Source organism: Motacilla alba, chromosome 3, assembly GCF_015832195.1.
Source record: "Motacilla alba alba isolate MOTALB_02 chromosome 3, Motacilla_alba_V1.0_pri, whole genome shotgun sequence".
Classification (NCBI taxonomy): domain Eukaryota; kingdom Metazoa; phylum Chordata; class Aves; order Passeriformes; family Motacillidae; genus Motacilla; species Motacilla alba.
Genome location: NC_052018.1, coordinates 2474655 through 2491811, shown reverse-complemented (window position 1 = coordinate 2491811; position 17157 = coordinate 2474655). Strand labels below are relative to the sequence as shown.

Sequence of the window (17157 nt, the reverse complement as noted above, 5' to 3'; positions counted from 1 at the left end):
GAACATCCCTAAGGACAGAGGATGGGGTGGCAGAAAGGCTGGAGAACTGAGGTTGAATCAGAACATAAAAAGCGTGGAAATCCCAAGCACAAAGTGCCCACGAAATCTAAGTTACACCGTGCTAAAATAGCCTGGCACCTGTCTTTGATAAAATAACCTGGCCTCCTGACAAAAAAGGCACTCGGTCTTATTTACTGGGATTTTAGTAAAGCAACCAGAAATCTGGGGACTATTTGTAAATGGGGAAAAAGGGAATCGATAACGAGAACACCGGGATCGATAATAAACACTCGTGTGCCTTAAGTGCTGCAGGTTTTTTAAAAAGCACCCTACAATGATAAATAACAATAAATAATTGTCAGCGTTTTGAGCACAATCTATTTCAAGGCCTAACTTTACTACAAAAGGCTTTAAATTTTAAAAAATAGATATCTAAGCAGCACAGGCCTGCCGCCAAAGCCGACCGCTAAAATAAGGAAGCAGGTGGCAGCTGCTGATTTTTCCCAGCTCAGGAGGTACTTCCTCCTTTCCACAGTTCACCCAATTCAGTTATTGGGGCATTTGAAACAGCAAAATCCATTGCAAGCTGAATCAGAATGAAAATATTTCTTAAAATGTAAGCCTTCCATGGGTTTTTTCCATACCTGCAGGATTCTTAAGTGTATTTGCAAAAGCGCAGGACCGGAAATCCAGAGTCTGATCCCTTAATACTGAAGCCAACCACATTGCATAATCCCATTAATACATTTATCAGGCTCCATCTTCACAGCAATCAGGTTTTTAGCCCTTTACACAATTCCCATTAGAAGGCTCTTCAAGCACCTCCCTTGGTTTGAAGCTGTTCTGCTCTTTTCCAGCCTAAACTTTTTCAGAGCCTTTTGTTCTTGTGCCAGAATTGTCATTTCACTTAAATAACTCTTCTCCCTCTCTGGTATCTACACCAGTGTATTTATAGAGAAAGAATCTAATTTTTCTCTGCCTTTTTTTTTGTCACTACGTCACCATCCAGGTTCCTTTAATCATTTGGGGAGCCAGATTCCCTGTTCTCCAGATCATTTCTAGCAGATGCCCTCCGCTGCACCTTTTCCAGCTGGAATCAATCTTTCTCTTATGGACAAGGAATGCAGAATGCGTTTTAAGCCATGCCTCACTAAAACCTGTTGCAGTGGCATTCGCATTTCTTTGTCACCAGTGGGAATAATTCAGCTGACAAATGTGATCCCGGACATATCTTTATCATCAGGACATCAGAATTATCCTATGGTTGATTAATACATCCCAATTCCCACACAGAACCCCCAGCTTTCTTTCAGAGTTTGCATTACAAGAACTCACATTTGCTTACAGACAAATGGTCCCAAAGTCAGTCATTCTTCTCCTGAGATCTCTTGTTTTTCTTCTTTTGATGACACCTCCAAATCCCATTAATTTCTGCTCTATCATTAGTCAATACCTTGATTAACACCAGGCTTGAGACCAGTCCATGAGGAACACTGCTGTTAACTTGCCTGCCAATCCTTCTTCAACCATCCTGCCTTTTCTGCCTTTAATACAGGATTTATTGATGCAAAACAGGAGCAAAATACTTCAGTTCTGATTGATTTAAACTCTCTTGCTTTGCATTTTTTGGGGGTTTTTTTTTTCTTTAATGAAAGGCTGCTTTTTGCTTGTGGAGAACAACAAAGGCATATTTCTTCATAAATCAGGCCTTTGCCTAAACTGCAAAGCTGTCCTATTTTTACACTTGGGCATCTGTAAAAATTAAGAAACTATGCAAGTCAACACATTTGAAGTTAAAAATGGTAAATGAAGTTTCTTAATGACTAGGCTGACTTTTTCATTGTACTTCAGGTTTATGTCACAAATTTAAAAAACAATGAAAAAGATATGTCGGACTTGTAGTTAAATAAAATTAGGCTAAATATGCTGAATACCTGGTTTAAATTAAAACAAACTGGTTTATTGAACAAAGAAAGTCTGCAACCTATAAATAGAACAAACTTCTACTTACTCAGCATGTCTTCAGGTTTCCAAAACTTGAAACAAAATTAATTTCTATTCTCATGCAAAGGAAGAGCTGATGCGCAAGTAAAATGAAAAGTGGCAAAAACCACTTGGCTAAACATTTTCTTTAACCTACCTGTCAAGGAGAGGACACTCACACAACCCAAACACAGCCACTGTCCTCCTCCCATCCCTTTTTTCCCTCCCCATAAATCCATGCATGCACAGGAACTGCAGAAACTCATGGGCTGACACCTCCACAGCAGTCTGAAATCCCACCAGCCACAGGCAAGGAAGTTTTCCTGGCGCAAGTGCAGTCAAACAGAGCTCAGGGAGAGGGGCAAAGTGGAGAATAAATATGGGAATCACTCTTCCAGCTGCTGTGGGGAGGATTTGATCCAGCTCTGCACGTGCGCTGCCACAGATCAGGAGCTGGCCCAGCATGCATTACCTCAGTGTCAGCCTTACAAAGTTTCTTCAGCTTCCTCATCCGAGAGGAAAGCAGAGGAAGAGATCGCATTGTCCAAATCTTCATTCACCAGTCCTGAAGCACTCTGAGATCCTCCAACACATGGCACTGCTTTTGTTTAATCAATACCACTATTGGCTCCCAAGAGTGCAAGAGCAAACAACCATTTGCCCTTCCAATTACAGCAAAAACCACTACGTACATTGAGATTTAAATTCAATCAAATTTAAAGATGAAGAAAAATCCTCCCTTTCTCCCACTACCAGTGACAGAACAATTATATGCTTTGCCTTTTTTTTTTTTTTTTTTTGGGGTAATTAAAAATAGACTGAACTTTAGGAGTGTTATTGCACTTGAAGCAGTAGAATAAAGTGCATCATAAAAAGATGCCACTGGGATCGGTTGAAGCCAAGAAAATTGAAAACATTTTGAAGGAACGAAGCCAAAAACACAGAACCAGATTTAAACTTGGCGTGTGCTGTGGCAGGATGCCAGGGGAAGCAGAACCTGCTGGGGGAGTGTGGAGAGGGAAGGCTCCCTGCTGCGTGGATCAGGTGTGATCGGCCAGGTAATGGGGGGGCACAGCTGGCACAGCTGGCACAGCTGGGGGAGATCAGTGAAGTAAAGCCCACTGCAACCAGCTGGGCTCTGAAACATTCTCATCATATTAAGCCATGGCATTAATAAACATTGAGCTGTAATCTACCACTTGCAGCCTTCAAAGAGCTCTAAACCCAATGACTAATTCTCACAACCACCTCCTTAGGTGCAGGAACTGTTTCTAAAGATGAGAACAAAGGCAAAACGGTGAAGTCATTGGCCACAGCTCCTAAAAAGCAATTTTTTAAACCAGAGGAGCACGAGGCTCTCAGTGACACAACCCCCTCAGTAGGCTGAATTTGCCTCGTGTTTCTTCGACAGCAGGACACATCTACAACCTAAAACACTTGTCCCCAAACCTGAAACTCTGCATATGAAGTTACTTCTGTAATGTGTGTGAGGCTGATTTTGTATCTTCTCGGTGCAAGCAGGGAGCAGCAGAGCAGCAGAAGAAGTAAAATGGGTGAAGTGATGCTACGATAGAGATCAACAGGAGGTTTTGGGCACTAAATTTCCATTTCAGCTGATATAGTTTAACCAAGAAAGAAAAGCACCTAGCTAAGCCTCCTCACTAAAAGGTTAGTAAATCACAATTCTTAGATTCTCTTCTTCACCTCAGTTTTTCCTCTAGCAAATAAAATTGCGTTAAAATTTACAAGAAGGCTTTGAAACAGATTCAGGTTTATGGCAAACTCTTGGAGAAAAGATGGCACAGAGCATCTCTGTTACCAATGCTCAGCTCAGCGGAGATCTCCAGAGGACACCAGAACTAAAAAATATCTTTACAAAATGCCAGAAACAAGAATAAGTTACTAAAGGGAAAACAAACCCAAAACACTTGTGTTTCTAAGCACCTCAACAGCCTTATCAATAAGCCCAGATGCAGCCTTTCCACAAAAGCTGCAGTGACAATCGATTCAAATGGATGGCACTTCTGTAATGCCCCTATTTGACTCTCTCGAGCTGAAGCAGATAAAAATTCAAAGATTGGGCTTCCTTGGTATTTTTATGTTAATCTGCACAGCTTTAGGGAAATTGTTGCGACTCGACTCCAATTCACTCCGTGCAGTCAGAGCCATTCAAGTACCTACCAGCAATTTTCATACCCCTCGAAGTCTATCTCATAAACTGTCATCAACCCAATGCATTATCTTCCCTGAAAAAATCTGTCAGGAGCACCAGGCAGGCTCCCCTGTTCAGATAAGCAGAGCAGACCTGACTCAGGCTCTTTTTTTTCCCCTTTCATCCTGATTTGTATTGTCTCCTTTACGATTTCTTTTCGTGTATAGCACAAGATCAGGCTATGTATATGTATAATGAGTGTGCAAGGGACAACGAGAGAAAGAAAGTGGTTTTAATCTCCACCTATCCTTCTTTCTAACAGTTCCTTTTGCTTCATCTTTTTGGAGGTATTTTAGCATTAAATTCAAATGAATTCTCCCTTTCTCTTGCATTTGTTGAAAGAAAACAACAGGACACGTGAGAAACCCAGGTAGGAGGAAATGCTTTCCTGATCTGGAGCACTTGGACTTGCTCAAGCCTTTTGCTGTGTTTCTGCAGAAAGCAGACGAGCAGCTACACCTCACTCCGGGCTACTTTTGCCCAAACTGCCGCTGCATTTAAACGGAAAACCAGTTTTATTGCAAAGTGAGATGGGCATCCACGGGCCTGAGGTGTGCCAGGGCAGCGAAGGGCCCCCCGCTCTGGCTCCCGTTGGTGGATCCCATGAACAGCTGGAAGATCTCCCTCCCTCCCTCCCTTGTGGGGACTGGAATCCGCTCACGCAGCTGGAGCTCCACCCCACCCTGAGGCTCTGCGAGTACCTGAGCTATCCCTCATGCCTCGCTGCCTGTTTTTCATGAACTTACACAACCTTCATTTCCCTTCAGCCCAGTGTCTCTTTGCCAGGCTTGCCCAGGTTCAGAAGTTGTTGGGGTGGCGCAAACATACGGGGTGATTGGGTGAGACTGGGCTCATTTTGTAAGAAAACAACAAAGATGTTGGGTTTTGTGTCACGGATTGTCGTGATGCACTAAATAGTTATTAGATGTTCTGCACTGGGTGTTATGTTACATGAACGGTTCCCCTTTCCCTCAGGTGGTTTGTTCTTCCCTTTGTATCCCTTCCATAAGGTGATCTGTCCCTTGTAGTCCCTCCCTTTGCCCCTCCTCACTGGTATCCCATCGGCTGCAGCCCTCCGTCCCCGCCTCCCATTCCGCGAGTATAAATGTCCCTTGGGATTGGAATTCGGTCTCTTTTTTCACCAGGATGGTCTCCGATGCAGATGTCCCTTTCCAGCTAATAAAACAGGACATCAGAACCACGTGGAGAAAGAGCGCTTTCTGTCTTTTGCTTCGTCTGTGTAGTATCCGTGCTGGTCTAAATCCCAAACTAGCCGGGGGGATTTTACAGCCCGAAACCCACGGATCCTTCAACGGATCTGAGCAGAGATCCCAAGCAGTGAAACAACCTAGAGATTTAGGTGTAACCACGCAGAAAACTCAGCATTTGGATGAACTTGGGATCAGCCAAATGTCTAAAATACCACACTGATAAGGAAACGCCCCAGCCCAGCTTCTTGGCATCAGCCAGCAGCAGAATGACACTGGCAATGTCCCAGGGCAGCTGATGCCAACCAGGACCCTCAGCAGTCAGAGGTTGCAGCACACTCCCAAATCCTTCACCAACAAGCTTGGGGTTGCAGCACAGACACAGGAAGAACAGAGCTGAGATGGACCTGAAGGTCCATCCCTTTACTCCACAGTTTCACTTCAGTCATTTTCTTCCATAAGTCCACCCAAGATCCTCCAGGGTTTCTTCAGATGTTGGTTGTCAGGCTCAGGTCAGTGACAACCCAGGCAGAGCAAAAGCTCTAACTCATCAATCCTTTTAATTCTTTAAGCCTCTCTGCACCACTGTTGTGATTATGTTTTCCTTTTAACAAGGCCTTCAAGGCAACAAGAAACACGAAAGAGCAAGGAGCAAGAAAAGTCCTCAGGTGGTCAAAGATTCATTACAACAGACAGAATCATTCCCTTTATCCTCTCTCCAGCCCCCACTTAATTGAGTAGCCTGATAAATTGATGAATTACAGTGAAATGATCTTGCTGTGATGCCTCTTGCTGATGAATGAAGAATATCCTGCCAGAGTCTCCTGGTTTCAGGTGATGGATTTGAACCCAGGCTGCAACACAATTCCTTGTGACTGACAAGCTCAGCTATTTGCACTCTTAATCTTGATAATATTTGATTGAATAAATCCAAGGTCATCATTTCCCAGGTGGATAAATTGCTCAAAATATCACCAGCCCTCCAATTACTTCAAACTGCATTAACAAAAAAAGGTGAAGAATATTCACATAAGAGCTGCTGAGATTTCAGCCTCGTGGCTGGGAAATATCTACAACCCAAAGCAAAGCTTTGCTGGAGCATGAACGAGCAACTGTGGAGTTCCATTTGTCATCTCACGGCCCGCAGCCCTTTTCCTGCAGCCCTCAAACCTCAGGGACACAAACCCCTGGGGAGTACCGTTGCTCATGTTCAGTCACAGCCCAGCAGAGTCTTTCTTTTTTTTGTGTGAAGTTTGATAGGAAGCAGCTTGGCTGAACTGGAGTGATTTCAAGACGTGGGAAGCTGGGAAAGGATAACTATTAATTGGCATAATTTTCTTTCAGCACATACAAACACTTTCTAATAGGGAGAAACATGAAAACTCCCATACTTGAGCTTTAGTGAGCAGTTTGGGGATGCAACTTGATTTTTCCTTCCCATCTTCTTCTTCTTCATGAGGCAAAAATAGGAGCAAAAACTTCTGCACCTTGGCTGCACAGAACTTTCACACAGATCTCTGCACAGCATCAGCTGGATCGAAAGATGGTGTGTCGTTTGTGAAATATTCCAGTCCTTTATTGTGCAAGCTCCTAATTATTAATGTCTAGGCTTCGTATTTCTGCAGTGAGATTTATGATGTAGCTCAAGGTGGTGGATTTGAACTAATTTTCCCTCAAATCTACAGATGGGAAACCACAGAAGTGCTTTTATCCCCTCAACTTCTGTAGTCTCTGGTACAGAAAAACGCCAAGGAACAAACAAGCCCCTCAAAAGAGGAATCTGAGGTGAAAATTATCCTTCTCTGCCTCCACCACCACCACAGAGGCATAAATGTCTTCTAAACAGCTCCACATGTCCCTTGGGGGCAATACAGACAGATTTTAGCAAAATTTCACTGTTGTGTCTGTGTTTAGGGGATATAAACTGCAGTGCCGCAGGCCTCCTTCATCCCACTGAGGCTTTTCAGACCAGGTGCAGGACGGGGACTGCAGCAGGAACAGAACACAGCTGATGCCCTGGGATCAGGAGAAAAGAGGCAACTGATGCAAAAGCCAGTGGCCACATGTAACCCTTGTGGAGGGAGCCAGAAGCTGTCCCCGTGGAACAATAGCAGGAAACTCTGTCACTGAGCTGGCCTGTCACAGAGCTGGGCATGGAAAAGTCCTGCAAGGGAGAGAGAAGCAGAGAACTTCTGGGCACAAAGAGTTTCACTTCTTCATGTGATTCCCACAGCAAACTGAAAGGGAAAGATTTTAAGCCTTGATATTAAGATGGTTTTGGAGGTAAAAAGCATGGTTGGAGAGTCAAATGAAGTTAATCCATTTTTTCTCCGAGGATACCATACATTGGAAAAGCACGTAGAGTGAGCAACCAGCAGCTGTACTGGTGGCACACACTGCTCTTACTGGTCTAACAGGGCTTAACACAGACAGCTCGTGCTCCAGAAAATACTCATATTTATATATTCATATAGATATGCATGTACATACAGCCATGCTGGGCACATGTAATACAAACAGATAATAAACACACAACATCTTCTTGCTCCAGGATGTGGGATTTTAAAAAATATATTAAAAAAAAAAGCAGTCTGCATGTGCTGCAGCAGAAGTTGCATTAAAATAAGCACTGCTGGTCCCAGTGAGTTATAGGTGCTTGCAAGAGGAAGGATAATGGGATTTCACCCATTGTGTTTTGTTCCCTCTGAGGTAACTGCAGTCTTATCAAGAGATGCAGGATATGAGGCTCTGACACTGCTCTGATTCATGCTCTGGAATAAAGCAGGCATTTGATGGCATCTGCATTGCTGACTCAATTGTGTATCTTCAGTGCTGATCTTGTTGGTGCTGGGAAAAGGGATTGGGAGGGAAAAGTGCTCCTGTTGCCTGCATGCCACAGCTTTGCTGTTTGCCTTAGGGCCTCACTGGTAAAAATAGGTAAATAAAGAAAATAAATGTGTTCCTGCCTCCATCCCGCATCCACCAAGGCAAGGCTTTCAGCTGGTTTTCTCCACCCAAACTTGGCAAAGCAACTTTAAGGAAAAAAAGGGAATTCCAACTGCTCTGTTTTCGGAATGTATTTGAAATTAAAAGAAAGTAAACCTTGCCCTGTCTTCTCCCTGCATTTTCATCCCAGCCAGCCTCAGAAAAAGGTGGAAGACAAATATTTTCTTGTTGAGGCTCATTCTACCTCCAAGTGGTTGTTTTCAAAGTCTGGATTTATTTAAAGTTTCAGCTCTGGCACATCTAATTTTTTTCCTTCTGGGGAATAAACAAGAAGAGCAGCAGCCCAGCAGGTGATGAAACAGATTCTTCTCCAACTCTACAAGTAGAAAGTTGAGACCAAGAAGGTGACAAGGAAGATAAATGAACACCTTAGAGGACACTAGTCACACATGGGAGTGGTGATTTCCAGCAACTTCTGCCTCGTCTGGTGCTCTGGCAACTCTTGGTGAACATTCACAGCCCCGTGTGCCAGACCCAGCATGGGATTGCTGTTCCTCTTCTCTCCTTGCCCCGCCTTCACCACCAGAGCTGTGATGGATGTGGCTCCTCAGCCTCTTCTTCTCACAGAGAGGGGCTGTGGCACCTTCTGTGCTTAAAAGTGGGTGATTTAGCAAGAAGGAAAATCTACAGCTGCATTTTATAGAATCATACAAACGTGTAGTGGCTTGTGTTGGAAGAGAACTTAAAAGTTCATCTCATTCCAACCCCCTGCCATGGACTGAGACACCTTTCACTAGACCAGGTTGCTTCAAGCCCCTCCAACATGGTCTTGTGTGGAGTTTCATGACCCAGGATGGGTTATCCATGTTGGATAAAGATAACATGGAAGAGGACTCTCTATGCCTCGTGTCCCTCTTGATATTTTACTCATCAAACATGACCTCAGGGGGGTCAGGCTGAAGGTCCTCTGCTGTCCTGGTGGAGCCACTGTGCTCCAGAGCCTTCCCCTTGCAGCTCCTCCCAGCCCGGCTCACCGGAGCCGCACTCTTGGCATACACAACATCCACGCTGGCTCTGGAGACCTTTGGGATGATCCAGCAGGAGACATGCCCCACAGGCTGCTGAGGCAGCCAAGACCAGGCCTATCTCAGCTCCCACCCTCCCACGTGGCCTGTGGCAATGGCCCCACTGAACCCCAAAGCTGAAAGAGCCAGAGGACTTAGAGCAAACAAGAACAGGCCCGGGGTTGACAGCCTCGATGCCCAGCGCCAGGGCTAAGCCTCCTTTCCAGGGAAGTCGTGTCTCATCAAGCCTTGGCTGAGTGCTGGCCCAGGCTGGGGCTTGCCCAGCTTCCCAGGGCAGCCGGGCTGGTGACTAATTATCCATGACTAATAATCACCTCTTCCCTCCATCATGGCACTTCTGCTGGCACCCACTCATTTGGCACAAAGCCCCTTGGGTTCCCTTCCCTCAGTGACCCCACTGCTCCACCAAATGTGGTCAGAACTGGTCCAGAGTCATCAGGGATGGACAAGGAGCCTCTCATCAAACCTCCAGGTTTTTGGGAGCTGCCTCCAACTACACCACCACCAGCTGTGCCTGTCTCCAGGTGTGCCAAGCAGCCAACTTGTGCATTCCCATTTGGAGGTCCACTGAATTTGCCCCATCCCAGTTCATCTCTACTGTTTAATGAATCACAAACAGAAATTCAGGGGAGGGTGGCTGCTCTAGGACAGCACGCAGCCATTAAATAAAATATACACACCTCATCCATACTTAACATCAGGTTTGATCTACACTGTTTTCCTTTCCTTTTTCAAGGTGATTTGCAATTTCTTTGGTTGCATTTTGGGAAGGGGATGGCTGACTTACTGCGTAATCTCATTTTTGATCTATTATTAAATCCCTGCTTTCTTTTTTCTTTTTTTTTTTTTTCTTTTTACCCTTTCTCTAGGAAGCCAGAAGCCCCAGCAGGAATTACAGCCAGAAAGGGAGGTGAACTGTGAAATGAAAGCAGCAAGAGAAAGAATTGCTTGGGCTTTTGTTTGAAATTTTCAGTTTTCTGATTTTTGGTTGGAAGAAATCTCAGATTGGCAAACCAAGGCCCGAGCCAGGGCTCAATGGAAGTCTGGGACAGAAACACAGCACATGAGGGCAGTGGCACTCAAGGCAGCCAGGAACCTCAGATTTTTTACCATTTTTGATCCCATCTGAAGGTGGATCTGTTCCTAAGGCCACACTGGAGATGCACCAGGGCTGATGAGTGATTGTCATCACCCTTTTTGCCTCCTTCCAGACCCTCTGCATCACTGGCCACAATTCCTCCTTCTGCCATATTTCAGAAATAAAGAGTTTCTCCTCCTTTGGCACCAGGACACACTCCCACCTCCCAGCCAGATTAGTCAAAAGCAAGCCTGGCTTTGCTGCCAGCTCTTGCTGAGAGCTGGATGCTCCCCTTGCCACGCCAGCCACTTGGCTGGCCAGCAAATGGTCCCCTTGTGGAGCCACATGGCCAAACTGGGTCCCCCAGCTCCCCAGGGAAGCCTCTGCTCTGGTACCTGGAGTGGACACAGGCTCGTACAGAGATCATCCACTGGCAGCCCCAGAGAAGGGCAGATGCTCGTTAACATTTCCTATTAATTGAATTAATTAGTTTTTAAAAATTCCTGTTAATTTCCTATCATAATAATTGCCTTATTAACTAATAGGAACAAAGCCATCATTTAACCACCAGGAATGTGATTCAGTGACAGTCACAGCCACCAAAGCTATTTTTGGCAAAAATAATAGATTTTTAAGTGCCTTTGTTTTTAAAGAGTGGGCCACACAAGTAACTCAGGGTTTTGCAGCTGAGCTGGGCAAGTTCAGACTCATTCTGAAGGAAAAAGCATCCCTGGGCCACATTCCATAGAAAACGCTCTGATTTTTCCAAGGGAATGCAAAAAGGGCAGGGATGTGACACACAGCTCAGAGAGCAGGTCCATCTCCTTCTGCAACTGGACATCCCAGTACCTCCTCCCTGGAAAGTCCAGGGGATGGCTGGGGAAGGAACACAAAAAAATGGCACATCTGGAAAGAGCCATCCCTGTCTGGGAGCAGTCAGCAGATGTCAACATCCATCTGACCACCACCAGTGCCCACCACTCCTCGAGCATTTGAAGGACCCCCAGGACCTCTCCTGGTCCTGCAACAAGAACCACAAAACTTCTGCTTGACCATTTCCAGGCAGCTGTTTCCAGGACCCGGAGACCAACTATAGATACAATAAAAACAAAAGCTGACATGGGACTGGAAACGCTTTCCTCACTCCCAAGGGAGACGGGGAAACAGAAGAAATGAAGGAAGCAGTTGTGAACCTTCAGTTCCAGCTCACCCAACAGTCACAAAATCCTTTTTGGGATCCCCAGTGACCAAATCACAGCTGCCACAAAAACTGACGTTGCTGATAAGGGAGCAGATGTTCCCTCACCTTCATATTTTTGCTGGATACGACTGATTCAAGTTTCTGGGCACAAAACCAGTTGGAAAGAGCCTGTTCCCAGGGATATATGCCTGCTAAAAACACCAGAGCTGGATGCCACTGTGACATGAGGGATGTATGTGCCACCTCCTTTCTCCACCTCCAGCCTGAATCCCATCCTGCCTTCTCTCAAACTCGACAAAAAGGAGCCAAACCAAAGCAACTGTCTGCATTTGGCTTTATCTGCTACAAAATGTCAAACTCTTCAACAGGAATCACAACATTTCCATCCTCCCTCCCTCCCTCCAAAGCAGGGAGACTGGTGCAAAGAAGCAAAAAATGTATCAGAAAAAAAGAAAGCGGCCACAAATGGACTGAAGATGGAGGTCCCTTTTGGACAACAAAAGGTCCTGTAGGGGAAAAGCCCACCTGAGTTTCTCCACATTCCCTTGTGTCACCTCTGAATGTGCTTCCCATGCAACCATTTATCTGAAAATGTGAGTGCACGTGGGGCACACTGTGGAAATATTATGACTAATGAGTGGAACCTGTGCAATGTGTCAAAATCTTCCCTCTCTCCCCATAAAACAGCATTTCACAGGCACTTGAGACATCGGCACCTACATTTAATCTGTTTTCTTGTGAGAGGATGGAATGCATTCAATGAATTACAGTGATTTTCTGTCTCACCAGTAGATTCTGCACTGGCATGGCAGCAGAGAAGCCACAGGCTCCCCCAGGTCATTGCTATGGGATCAGCAGGCTCGCATCCCCCCTTATTTATTTTGGAAGAGCACATCAGGGCACAACGTATCATTTGATTTTGATTTTTTTTTTTTTTTTCCCTGCTAATAGATTCTGTGCTGGCATGGCAGCAGAGAAGCCACAGGTCCCCCCATGCCACTGCTATGGGATCAACAGGCTCGCATCCCCCCTTATTTATTTTGGAAGAGCACATCAGGGCATAACATATCATTTGATTTTTTAATTATTTTTTCCCTGCTAATACCCTATTTTCCCCATCTCTGGTCTTTGATGGCACTGGACTGCATCTCCTTGTCACTCCTGCACACACACAGTGCCCATCCTGCATTGCTGGGACTGCACAGGCTCCCCCAGCACGGAGAAATCTCTTGCCCAGGGTTTCTCTGGGACCATTTATAGTTTCATTACAATGATGTGTACCAGCACCTCCACCCCTGAAATCCGCTCCTGCTTTGGACAGCCACATTCCCAGGATCACGGGGACCCAGCTGGGCTTCAGCGCCCAGACCTGGCCAGGTCTGCAGCAGTGGGGATGGGCAGAGAAACACCTCAGCACCTTCTGCTTTTAGCAGGGATAAAATTACCCATTTCCCCTCCTTTGCAGCATCTTTCCCTCCCGAGCCGAGCAGCGCTGGCCGCGGAGCCGGCACATCCCCGGGCGGAGCGGAGCGCAGGGCTCCGGCTGACGCACAGCCCTGCCAGGTCAGCCATGCTCACACTTTCCACGTCTGCGGCATCTCAGCCTGGAGCAGAAACCCTGCAAAGCCCCTTCCTGCAGCAACCCGGGCGAGAAACACGCTGAGAAAAGCCCGAGGGAGGCACAGGACAGAGCAGCTCCGCGGGGAGCGAGGTTTGCACGAAAGAGCAGAAGTTTCTTTGCTCGGCCGCTGAGGCACATTTGAAGGTGAAGGTTGGACGGGGCTGTGGGGAGCCCAGGCTGCCCAGAGCAGAGCGGAACACAAAGAAACCCAGCCCCAGCATGATGAAATACAAGTTTATTTGCTTTAGCTCGGGTCCAACTTCCCTCTCTTGCTCAGGAAAAAATTCTTTAATGCTGCTCTGTCTGGGAGCTTTCGTGCAAACCAGGTTTTTAACCAACTCGAAACACAACTCCAGAGAGATGGCGAGTCCTGAGCACCCCGAGATCCAAGGAAGCGGGACCGGAGCATCCTGACTTCTCCAAGTCCTTTTGCTCTGCCCCCACTCTCCTGCTTCTCATCCCAGACACGGAGTCAACGCGGCCGTAGCTGAACCGTGAAGGTACCACGACACCGGCGCTGCCGAGATGCCTCTTTAAGGGCAGCCCAAACCATTCCTCTGCTCCCGGGCATCGCTCGCCTCCCCTCTGACCATTCCCGGCTCCCCTCCCTGCAGGGATTTCTCCTTGCTCCACAGAAACCCTTCCAAAGCCTCCGATTTCCCCCATGGCCCAAATTACCAAACTCGAACGCAACTTTCACCGGGGGCAGAGCAGCCCCCGCCCGCTGTTCCATCGCAGCCGTCACATTAAACCTAATTTATGTTGCACCATCCCGGCGCAGCGGGAGAGGAGCCGCTGCCACCCCAGGGCCACCGGCGAGAGTTTCCCCCAACTTTGGGGAGCTGGATAAAAGCCCACACCTCCCTCCAAGAAGGCGGCTCAGCCAGGGTTCATCATGAACCACTGGAAAAACCCCCAGTCCCCAAACACCCCCAGCCCTAGGGCCATGCTCAGCCCTCGGGACATCGCCATCCCGGGAGAAGGAGGGGAAAGGAGGAGGAGGATGCGTCCCCTCCAAGAGGGACCCATCCCGGGAGGGGCTGGTGCTGCTCCCCGGCTGAGTCCGGGGCGCCCCTCCTGTGGGGCGGGGAGTGATTGTAAAGTAGAATAAAATAAAGACATAATTTTTTTTTAGATAAACGGGAAAAAATTAAAAGCTACACAAATAAACTAAAAATAATTTTTAAAAAACCAACAGCAAATAAATCCAATAAAATAACATACCATAAAATGAAATGAAATTCAATAATATCCTGCGGTCCGAAGCGTCCCGGGGAGCAGCGCTTACCTGGCGGAGGGGCCGCGCTGCCCCGCGGAGCTCCGCGCTGTCCCTGCGGCCGCAGCCCGGCGTGCGGAGCCCGCGGAGCCCCCGGCCCCACTCGCTGCATTCTGGGAAGCGGCGCCCAAAAATGGGGGCGCGGTGCCCTCTGGTGGCACCTCCCGCGTGTGGGGTCCCCTCGGGTGGGAAGGGGCGAGGGGGGACCCGCAGGGTGATTTGGGGTTTTAACAGGATGTGTGTATAAATGTACATCGCTATATGGCTATGTATGGGTACTTGGTGTTATATACATGCATATATATATATATTATATATATATATATATGTTTTATATTCATATATATTAATATGTATTAATATTAATATGTATGTATATGTATGCAATTTTATGGATATCTGGTATGCATATATTTTATGTGTGTGTTTATTTGTTTATTTATTTATGTTTATGTATGTGTAAAAACTTAGAATCCCAGAATATTTTGCTTTAGAAGGCACCTTAAATATCACATTATTCTACCCCCCTGCCGTGGGCAGGGACACCTTCCACTGTCCCAGGTTTCTCCAAGCCCCATCCAACCTGGCCTTGGACACTTCCAGGCATCCAGAGGCAGCCACAGCTTCTCTGGGAATTCTATTCCAGGGCCTCTCCACCCTCATAGGATTTCCAATACCAATACCATTCCTTCCCAATACCCCATCCATCCCTGCCCTCTGGCAGTGTGCAGCCATTCCCTGTGTCCTGTCCCTCCATCCCTTGTCCTAAGTCCCTCTCCAGCTCTCCTGGAGCCCCTTTAGGTCCTGGAAGAGGCTCTAAAATCTCTCCAGAGCCTTCTCTTCTCTGTGCCCATTCCCAGGCAGAACCCAAAACACCTCTAGAAAATAAATGGGAAGCTCTGGTTTGGAGAGGAAGGGGCAGATGTTGGGGCACATCAGCTCTGGGGTGAAACTCGTGGCTGGAGGTGCAAGGTTCAGAGCATTCCCCTTGTGAGAACTTGGTAGACACACAAACAGATAGTCTGTAGTTATAGAAATGTAAGGATTGATGGACTGGAAATGTATGGATTGATGGATGGGATTTACCCAAGGGTGTTGCAGGAGGATGTGGGGCCAGGGTGGGTTTGGGGACTCTGGGTCACAGCCCCACTCCTGACTCTTTCTGCCCTGCTTTTCCCCACAGGCATCTCCTCCTCGGTGCCCAGGCTGCTTGGAAAGGTAATTAATTCATCTCAGGTGGGTAATTAATTCATCTCGGGTGGATAATTAATGCAGAATCACCTAAATATTAACGAGACTTTGTGGCTTGACCTCCCTGGGTCAGCACTGCTCTGCTGAGCCCAGCGCTGGGATCCTGCTCGGAGGCAAATCAGCAACTCAGCCAAACCCTGAGGAAAAGTGGGATGATGGTCCCAGTGGGATGATGATCCTACACCCAGCCACGGTGGGATCACCCCAAAAATGGGATTAAAGCCCAAATTCCGCTCTGAAAGTGAGACCTCGCAAGCCTTGATCCACATTCCCAGTTTGCATCCAGATCCACTGATGTAATTCCTGGGATTGTTTTCTGACAGGAGAAGCAACTGCAGGTCACGGACAAGACCTGGGAAAGATCCACCTGTGACAGGAGAGGGGAATTGCCGAGGGACTGTGAGGAAAACCAGAGGCACAGCAATCAGGTGTGTGCACACCTGGAACTCATCTCCTTTCCCATGGCAAGAGAAGCCTCACAGGAAGGACTTGGCTTTCTGATGCCACCTTGTGTCTGCTGCAGATGTGAAGTGACATTTCACACCCTGCCAGTGGCTCGTTCTGACTCAAAAAGCTGCTTTTCCAACCCGGTTCCCCATTCTGCACCCTCTATTCCTGTGATGTTCTTCTACAGGCTCCTGTTTCTTCCCAGGGGCAGGGATGTGACTCTGTGGACATCAGGGTCCCAATCAACATTTGGCCAAATTCTGGGGAGGGCTGCAAGTATTCCTCAGATCCCAGGAAATCCCATGTTTTCCTGGTGTGTTTGTCAAGTCTCATGTCCAGAGCAGCAATGACTGTTCTGAACACCTTAAATAAAGCAAAACATTGTTAATGTGTCTGGGGAGTGACCAAGGATGGGGACTGGGGCTCCTGCACGAGAAATTTTGCCTCTAACTGGTTTTCCTGGCACCGTTTCCTCCAGCTCCAGGTGGCAGCTTGGGCACAGATAATCCAGTGGAGCACAGGGATGGAATTTGTGGAGATTACAAAGGCTGGGAACATTTCCATGGAACATCCAGGTCTGGTCAGATGGACAGAGAAGAGCAAAGCCAGCAAGGAACATCTCCTCTCCATCCCGTGGAACTCCTGGGGTACCTTTTGGGGGGCAAATTTAATCTTTTCCACTCGATTTTAATCAGCTCATCAGTGATGAGCACTGCCAGCATGCCAGCTAAGAGGTTTATGTCTATTAATCCCTAAAGATTAGCCTTTGTTATCCAAGAGAGGGAAGTGGCTGCATCTCCAGCTCACTGGAGTTTCCCTGCAAAACTGTCTCCCCAAAATGCCCTGCTG

General features: G+C 47.1%; 1 protein-coding gene and 1 long non-coding RNA gene across 3 annotated transcripts in view; one reads left to right on the top strand and one right to left on the bottom strand.

Moving 5' to 3' along the window:
* The window catches only part of EXTL3 (exostosin like glycosyltransferase 3), a 133177-nt gene extending 118477 nt beyond the window's left edge, over window positions 1-14700 (bottom strand). For both annotated transcript variants that reach the window (XM_038131651.1, XM_038131656.1), the window contains exon 1: window positions 14559-14700. The gene's annotated coding sequence lies outside the window, so the exon portion shown is untranslated. The remainder of the gene's footprint in view (window positions 1-14558) is intronic.
* Window positions 11404-16884, top strand: LOC119698909. The gene is made up of 4 exons (XR_005256306.1): window positions 11404-13834; window positions 15794-15828; window positions 16185-16289; window positions 16787-16884. It is a non-coding gene; the product is annotated as an uncharacterized LOC119698909 (long non-coding RNA).
* Window positions 16885-17157: the final 273 nt, after the last annotated feature.